Genomic DNA, 10,029 nt, shown 5'->3' with positions numbered 1-10,029 from the left:
TTTCCTCAGCTTTGCTTTCACACCGGGACGGTGTGAAGTAAGTCTGGGGGAGGGATGTCTCCAAGTTACTAATATCGTTTTCTTTGGCTGTTTCTTTTGATTTTTCTTTTGTTTGAGTCAGTTTGTCGTGTCTAAAAAAAAAAAAAATTGGGAAACTATGATCATTTCTAGGAACCTTTTGCTTTGAACTAACACTCTTATGATTACTTTTGTACCTCTGATTTGGAATGAAGCTTGGAATGAACATGAGCAGTCTCAACAAGCCCCAAAAGACACTCGCCAAGGAGAACACTAAGTCGAACCAGAAGTTGACTCTAGCTTTAACAGGACTTAACCGGATTTAATTTCTTACCTTGGGGCTTGGTATACATCGGACAAGACTCCTCCCTTCAAGCCTCACGAGATATGCAACTCCTCACAAAGTATGCTTCCCCTCTCTCTTCCCTTCAGTACTCAGTAAAAAATAAAAAAAAGGAGAGAAAAGAAAAAAAATTATGAGAAGAAGAGGATATAGGTAATAAAAGAAGTGAACCGAGGGTTGTGCGTAAACCCGTGCATCCTTCGGAACTCATGGAAACCTGTCTGCAAGAAAAGAGCAAAGGATTGATAAAAAAAATAAAATGATACCCTAGAAAATTAGGGAGAAATCAATCCTTTGGAAGTGAGAAAAGAGAGAGGAAAGGGAGCATAAGAGGAGGTCTTGGGTGATAAGAGGTTGAAGGAGTCAACAGTTCAATGATCGATACTCCCATGGTAAGACCGCACCTTTTTACTAATCTGATGTAGAGAGACAACGATGGGGAGACTGAAGGTTCTCTAAGGCTGTGGAGATCAGAGTAGGGAGTGTTGATCCTAACCATGGGCAGAGTACAGTAAGTAGTTCTCGATTTGATGTTATGAAGAGTGTAGAGAAGAGGTTCCCAAGAATAATGTGAGTTTCCACTTTCAAACCTTTTCTCTGTTCTTGAGTTTCTGTCTGTTCTTGCTTGAGGACAAGCAAAGATTCAAGTCCGGGGGAATTGATGTGTCTGCATTTTATAGGGTTTTAACTATAGTTTTTAGGATTGTTTTGAGTCTTTTCTTAGGTCCAAGTGTGCTTTTAGAGTCCTTTTTGTCTTTTGTGAGTCTTTACAGGTTCTAGGTGACTTTGGAAGGAATCTGAGCGTTTTGGGGATGGAAATATGCATCTGGAGCTTAATTGGTTGAAGTCTGATCGAGCTAGAAGGCAGATGAAGTAAGAGCAGAAATTCATTCCGGATCGACTGATCCTTTCGGGATCGACCAGTCCCCGTCCCCGACGCAATCTTTCCTTTTCTGGTTTAAACCGACTTTTTAGGGATTTATTTTACTATTTAACCACGGGGCTCGACCCCTAGAAAGACAACTTTTACTCTACGCCGTTTTTGAGCACTTGTAAGCTTGGGAGAAGATCTCTAATCCTTTCTAACCCTTTGGAGAAGAATTCTGAACCCTATTATCTCTTTTTGCAATTCAAACATGTTTTCTTCATATTTGATTTGTGATTGTTTCTGTTCGATGTCTGAGTAGTCTCTCTGTTGGGTTTCGGGTTTCAAAAGGGGGTTTTATGATTTATTGATTTAGGTTGTTAGATTTGGGATTGATCTCTTGTGTTCTTCATCTATTGTTGTTTTTATTGCTTAAACTAGATTAGCTACCTAGTTTATGATCTTAGGTTTAATTCATCTAGGCATCAAAAGTGTTGTTGAATTACTTGAAAGAACATAGGTGAGCAAGGTGATCCTCAGCCAACGACAGTTGAAGTTGGGGCACCTTGTGAACAAATCAAACTTGAACTTATTGCTTGCTAGGATTGTTTAGATTCAAACGACGGTTTAGGATTCATTCAATTCCTTGCATAGAAAACTAATGCTGCGACAGTAGGTTAGTTTTATATTTGAGATTTGAGTTCAAGAGCGGTTCCTAAAGCTATCCTAATCCATCACCCAATTTCGTGATCATAACCCTTGATTGATTCTCTGCGCCCAATACTTTCTCTTAAATTTACAAACTCTTATTTATTTTCTGTTTTAATTATGTTACTTGCAAAACAAACTTCCTCTTTGCTTTAGCTATACTCGGTCTATATAATTTCATAGTGTATCGTTTGGTCTCTGTGGATTCGACCCTGAAGTGCTACGACGACACCACTAGATCGTGGTTGAGTGTGCTTTGGGTTATTGATTTAACTCTAGATCAGTTTCATTGTATTTGGTGTTGTGTAATTTGCTGATGGTGTTGCTCCAGGGCTAAAATGAATCAACAGAGAGCTAGGCGGTTCAGAGCAGCAAAAGATGCAGCTGAAGCAGTATGTGTCATCTCCTCTTTTTCTTATATATACACTATTTCACGTAATTTGTATCAATGTGTGCTTTAACGCAATCACTTGATAGCGTATATACCACTCTTAAGTATCTCTGGTAATAGTTGCACCGATCCTGTTGTTGGTTTGATCCACATGTTACTAGGGGCAAGATGAATCAATCGTTATGGCACTATGTTGGGAACATTTGTTAGTATAGAGAAATGCCATAACTTCTCGATCATACAAGAGAAGCTGTCTGCTGAGTATAGCGTTGTCCATGTGATCATATCGTTCTATGTTATATATTATTATCTCAAATTAGTTATCTCTGATCATAGCTGAATTATGTTATTCGATGTATTGTCCTCTTTTCATTTTTCTTTGATACTAGCTGAATAAATGCTTTGTACTACTTGTAGAGTATCGTTCATGAAGGAAGGAGGAATGAATGCCTTGTATAATTGGTGTACCGAGAACAGAGGAAGGAAGAAGCTGCTTTCAGTATGCGTCTCGCCGCCGTTTTCAGCCTCAACCTCTAAACCATATTGATGGGTACACTGATAAATTGACTTTGCTCAGTCAATGAAATAGATAATTAGTTTTGGTTTAATCAAGATGTTTAGATTCTAGTTTTTTTTTATATCAATAGCAACTAGAATCTTTCTTACTTTGAATAGCAACAATTATCTTTTGTTTATAATGCAATATGTATCTTGTCAACTTTGAATGTTGAATTTAGTGCGAAGAGGATATTTCTTGATTATATATAGATTACTAAGTTAGATACTTCGATTGTAGTATTAATGCAGTATGTTTTTTTGTCAACTGTCAATGTTAAACTTAGCCCGAAGCGGATGTTTCTCGTTTATATAGAGTTCATATATCTCTCACGATATGCATGCAACCTTTTTACACCACATTTGTATCTATTATTTAAACAGATTTAATTAATAAAAGTTTGACTTAAGCCAATCCAGCACAAACTTGAGCCAAAGTAATTAAAGACCGAAACAAAAGCATGGATTTCCTTGTACACAAAGCCTGGCCTTCTCACCAAGAGACTGTTAGGATGTCTCCTGCTCCAACATTGTAATGTGCAAGTGACCTGTTATCCAGATTTTGAGCCAGAAACTAGTCTTCTGGAACAAGAGCTGACTCGTCAAACTTTTGTCTCTTTGCCTCTGGTTGCATCATCCCCATTGAAGGGTCTGCAAACTTACCATCCAGTGGAAGGCGCTCACTTGAAACCGTTATTTTCCTCTTCTGTATTCCAGGTATTCCGTTTATGATAACTGAAAGGAGATCAGGTGGTGGCATTAAAGCAGAATAGTCGGCATCCTCCAAGTGAGCAAAATAGTCAACACCACTCACAAAAGCATGCAAATCAATCATAGCTTCTTCCTCCTCCACCTCCAGCTTCTGCAACTGTAGACGGAGGAAAAAATCTTCAAGAACAGTCGCCGTACATGTATCATGGGAAGGCTCTAATACTCTGGAATACGCATCAACGACCACACTATATAAGCTGAACATGCTATTAGTTGACTCCATAAACTTAAACTGAGGTTTCATAACAACTTCCTTCATCAAATCGTGACAAAAATGCATCCCATAATTCTCTACCATTAATTTTTCTTTTTCTTTTCCTTCATGCAATATTGCATCCGATCCCTCCTATCTTCAGTTCTTCTTCCTATGTTGTAGTGACAACTTTTTTTCTTCTACTCATACTTAAACTAAAAATCTCTGAAAAGTAGATACAAAACTACACGTACTATATATACCTGATGGACTCATAGTTACATATATAAACTTGTGATATCATTCTTCTTAATTTGCCTAATACCACAGCATGCGTATTACTGAAACCTGGTCTAAAACTTTTTACACTACTAGATTTCAATGGGGCAAAGGTTAAACATATAATTTAAAATATGTATGGCCTATCACCAATTTCCATAATTTTTTGTAGTTTTAAGCTCGAACATAAAATTCTTGGGTCATAATATTTTGAGTACTGGAATTTATGATTGGTGTTTGTTAGATTCATTTTTGGCGACAATAACAGAAGCATAATTAAGCTTTAAAATGTACAATCCATTCGAGTCTAAATTGAGTGGGGACAAACAAATTATCAAAGCCCCAACAAAGAATTCATCAGCTCAAGCAAATATAATGTCTCGAACAAACTTTATACCATTTGAAAGTCACCCTAAAACTACACAAAGTTTTGACAACTTACATGTAAACTATGCATACTAATGAACCTCGTGTGTTGCATCGTTAAAATCAAAGCGATATTTAAACATCAGTTTTGTAGTATATGGCTTTATGATGATGACTGATATACAAATGCTAGTAGGCAGTATAAATATAATATCCTATCAAAAGGATATTATAAAAGTGAGTTGATTTGGTTGTACATTTGTACTTTTAACTAAGCTCGTACTACTGTGCCGATCGTTCAAATTACAAAATCAACAGTACTTTGGTTCTGGATTCGAAAAGTCAACTGTACTTCCATGTCTAAATGCATCTCAAATGTCAACTCTACCATCTCGAGATATATATCTCCTTTTAAAAATTTGTAACCAATTGCTGTGGTTTAGATTGTTTCCTACGATTAATAAAAAAAAAAAAAAATAGGAAAACGATTCGTTATGATTTAGGATCTTTTATTTATTAATAAACCCAGAATCATTGCTTTAATTTAATATTTAAAATAGCAAATTTATGATCTTGCGTACGTCCGCGTTTTAATTCAAAGATAAGCCAAATTTAAACTACCCATCTAAACGGAGTTTTACTAAATCTCTGACCTAATGTCTTCAAATTAACCTAAATTCATAAGCTGATTTGTATTTTTTTTTTTGGTTTAAATGCTAAGATTTCATTACTTATACGTTTAGTTAGAACTACAAAGTTATCTACATTCTACAATTAAAGTTTGACAAGACAAAAAAGGTTTAGTTAGACCTACAAAGTTATCTGATCTACCCCATACAAAAGTCATATCATTTAAGAATCTTGATGGAGTGTTTGCTAGGAATTTGGAATCGTATGCGGAAATAGGTATGGTTGCTAATTGCTATATTTCATAACTTTATAAAACTATATCTTTAGTACTATCAAGATAAGACACGGGCTAAGAAGTTATTTTAGACGTACGAAGTTCTATAGCCATGAAGTGAAATGGTACTACGTATCGTAATACGTACAACTGTAAATGTGATGAACATATTTGGGTTCCGTGCAACATATGCCTCTAAATCTGACCAATGTATTAGTATCTCTATACCAACATTTGGGATTGATCTAGTATATATGATTTATTGTAGATGATAAATATTAAAAGTTTGGTTTTAGAATGTTCAAATTGAGCTATCTTTTGTGCATATCACATGCAGATTATTTTTTAGCCATATCTATTGTGGATTGTCCATGATCATAAACTCTTAAGATAAATGGATTCGTAGGATAAAAATACTTATCAAAACTGACAAAAACATGTAGCATAGTGATTTGGATCAATATTTTTTGTTTTGGTCATCATATTCAAATCCGCATGTGTATTATGTTCTTTGTTTGGTAAACTGCATACATTATATTATTGAAGTAATATAGGTTATAACTTATAAGATAAAAATTACATATATATTATATCAAAGACTAGTGGGTCGGGGATTTAATGGTGTATGATTCACCTATGGATCTAGATCAGACTCAGAGTTTGAACTTTGAAATCCCACCTTCGATGTTGGCTTTCTCTTTGGTGACAAACTAAAATACATTAAATCCTACCTCTTTTTGAATTAAGAAATTCAGGCTTGAGGTCTCGATTTAGGATTTACTAATCTGTTACAAACAGGAAAAGAAAAAATACCAAAGTACTAAAAGTTTGTGCATGCATGAATCATGCCTTTTTTTTTTTGTTTCTCTTTAGAATTTCTCAACTTTCTATCTATTATGATGCAATTATGTTGCAATTATCTTTCATATATACATATTTAAACGATCACAAACAACCCTAGGGGCCTCTATAAAGACCAAATCAAGAAGTTCATTATTTCTCCACAAAAATACCTAAAAGACCACACACAAATACAATCACCCGTTTATACATACGCTATACATACACAATTTTACGAAATCATGGGAAAAATAAGGAATATGCTGAAGAAGGTTTACAAATACGATTGGACTCCAAAACTTGCTAAGTATTTCAACACTACTTACTTTGGCCTTCAAGATTGGTTTGATAGATGTTACTATTTATATATCCTCTTTCCTTTATTTTCTTGAATTTTTCTCTTGAAATTTTCAAGAATTTCATTTTTTTTACTTACTTATGACTTTATATATGTATTTGTAGGCACGAATCTTGTGCTCCTTACAATTCCAATGATGTTCATTGCGGTTCTGAGTTGTGTTTATTTGCATATTCAGAAGAAAGAAACTGATGTTCAACATTCTGGGAGATGAGAGTTATATATGTACTACTTGGTTGTAATCTAGTGACGTTCTTTGTTTGATCTATCATAAATTGACTCTCACCAGTCACTATATATTCGCAATTGACTACGTACGATGAAATTATACATTGATGAGATTATGAACTACAAGATAACAATTTGTTTTTCTGCATGTAGAAAAAACTCAACTACCAGAAAATAATGAATGAATATATAGTATCCATTACCGATTCGAAAACTTTTCAAAAACTTATGGTAGATATAATATCATGTGTCTATGCATGAAATTTCATATTTTGCAGTAAATGGAAGGTAAAAGGAGGGATGGGACGGGTGATGACGGTGATGAACCAATTAGGGATAGTAACCGCAACGGACTTGACTTTTTCTATTTTGTTTGTGGCTCTTTTGACTTGGGCACTTGCCAATTACCTCTACATTAGCTACAACGTCCAACTTCACAACCACGACAACGCTAAAATGTACATTTATTCATTAATTTCCACATACAAATGTCAATGACAAAACCTAATGGGTAATAAATTGAATCTAAATTTGGTGCAGATGGCAGGCAAAGTTTAGAGCTTTTGGGTTGAGAATAGGGTATGTGGGACATATTTGTTGGGCCTTTTTGTTTTTCCCAGTCACACGAGCCTCTACGATTCTGCCACTCGTTGGGTTGACTTCCGAGTCGAGCATCAAATATCACATTTGGCTCGGACATATCTCCAACTTCCTCTTCCTCCTTCACACTATTATTTTCCTTGTCTATTGGGCCATGGTCGGTAGGTTGATCGAGGTATGTTACATCTAACCATTTTCTTTTATATATATATATATATATATATATATATATATATATATATTTCAGATATATCTCCCTTTGTATCGGAATAAAACTAGATAATGGTCTAGTAATTAGGGTTTAAGTTAGAATTTATTATTCTTGTTTAACATTATCTATCCGAATACAAGCTCTTATATTATATATGTTGTTTTAATCTATATGTACGAGAAGACGTTCGAATGGAGTAAGACTTATGTGCCGAATTTAGCTGGAACCATAGCAATGGTTATCGGAATATCGATTTGGGTGACGAGCTTACCTTACTTCAGGCGAAAGAAGTTTGAAATTTTCTTCTACACTCACCATCTTTATGGTCTCTACATAACCTTCTACGTGTTCCACGTGGGAGACTCGTGGTTCTGCATGATCTTGCCCAACATCTTTCTCTTTTTTATCGACCGCTACTTGAGATTCCTACAGTCAACAAAACGGTGAAGGCTTGTCTGTGCTCGGCTCTTACCTTCTGATAACCTCGAACTCACTTTCTCCAAAATACCGGGTTTGAACTCGTATACTCTATTAATTCCATACCTTTATATCCATGAGTATAACTTGTCTAAGCGGATTACTCCATGCATCTCAGATTCTCAATTGTATCTTCCCAAAATATGCTAACATTTGGAAAAATAAAATTAATTTCTTATTGCACTATTAATCTTTAAATATATTTACTTATTTAGTATTTTAAACCCACTAAACATCACTGCGCTCCTTTTTAGGGCTCTAAAACTAAGGCTTTCATCCAAATGAGTTAGTAGTTCATGAGCTGAGTTTTTAGGATGATACTTTAAAATGATATATATTTATCTGTTGATGAGAAGTTTATATAGTTAGCTCATTTTGATGCCCCTAACTTTGGCTGTAGTTCACATACTTCCATCCACGAAAATTTTGATATTCATTTTTTTTTTACATCTTGAATAAAATGTAACCAATTGTGATCCTGGTGAGCATTGCAGGGCTTCATTATAATCCAACAAGTATACTGTTCATACATGTACCAAACATTTCCAAGCTCCAGTGGCATCCCTTTTCAATAACCTCAAGCAGCAATTTAGAGGAAGACAAAGTAAGTGTTGTCATCAGAAAACAAGGAACATGGACTCAAAAGCTGTACAACCACATCTCTTCTTCTTTTACCGATTCTGTTGAAGTCTCGACTGAAGGACCTTATGGCCCTACCTCCTTCGATTTCTTAAGACATGACTCTCTAATTCTAGTGAGTGGCGGAAGTGGCATCGCGCCTTTCATTTCAATCATCAGAGAAATCATTTTCCAGAGTCAAAACCCGAGCACAAAACTACCGGATCTTCTTCTTGTTTGCTCCTTGAAACATCACCAAGATCTTGCCCTTTTAGACCTAATATTCCCTCCCTCAGGTATATCAGTCTCAGACATTTCCAAGTTGAAATTTCGAATAGAAGCCTACGTAACTAGGGATGACGAGCAGTCGAAAACAACAATAGCCGATGATGGCAATCATTTGAAGACGAGATGGTTCAAACCAAAACATCAAGACTCACCCATTTCACCTGTTCTTGGACCCAACAACTTCATATGGCTTGGCGTTGTGATCTTATCATCATTTGTAATGTTTCTAATCCTCACAGCGATCATCACACGCTATTACATCTACCCTATTGACCGTAACACAGGAAAGATCTATAACTTCACTTATAGATCACTATGAGACATGTTTCTTGGATGTGTCTGCATTTTCATTGCTTCCAGTGCGGTTTTCTTATGGCGCAAGAAACAAAACAACAATGCACATCATGATTCGAAAAGCCAGATACAGAGCGTTGTAGACTTTCAGACGCCGACATCTTCTCCATCCTCGTGGTTTGATGGCAGCACGGAGAGAGAGCTGGAGAGCGTCCCATATCAAGCTATAGTACAAGCCACTAATGTTCACTTCGGATCTAAACCTAATCTAAAGAGTAAGTCATCTACTATCACATGCATTACACAAACTAAATAGTAAAACTTAACCCAAACGATATCGTTTTTGCAGAGATACTATTTGAGACAGAAGGTTCAGAAGACGTGGGAGTGATGGCGTGTGGACCAAGAAAGATGAGGCATGAGGTGGCAAGAATCTGTGCCTCTGGTTTGGCTAAAAACCTTCAGTTTGAGGCAATTAGCTTCAACTGGTGATCTTTCCCAATTTATCAGCTTCGATTTACTGTGTTTTTGTTTCATTTCCATTTTTATATTGTTTTGTGTGCTTGCTTGAGAAACAAGAAATGTACGACACCTTGTGGCGGTCTTCGCGCGTGATGCTCATCGTCGTCATTATTATCATCATCATCCATTTGGTTATAGCGTTCTGATGAGATTTTGTTGGTCCACTTCAACCAAAGAAAACCTTTTAGGGAGACTTACTG

General features: G+C 35.8%; 1 pseudogene; it reads left to right on the top strand.

Moving 5' to 3' along the window:
* Nucleotides 6,472-9,799, top strand: LOC104780737 (annotated as a pseudogene).

The sequence above is a fragment of the Camelina sativa genome, chromosome 4 (genome assembly GCF_000633955.1).
Source record: "Camelina sativa cultivar DH55 chromosome 4, Cs, whole genome shotgun sequence".
NCBI lineage: Eukaryota > Viridiplantae > Streptophyta > Magnoliopsida > Brassicales > Brassicaceae > Camelina > Camelina sativa.
This window is presented reverse-complemented; position numbering and strand designations above follow the sequence as displayed.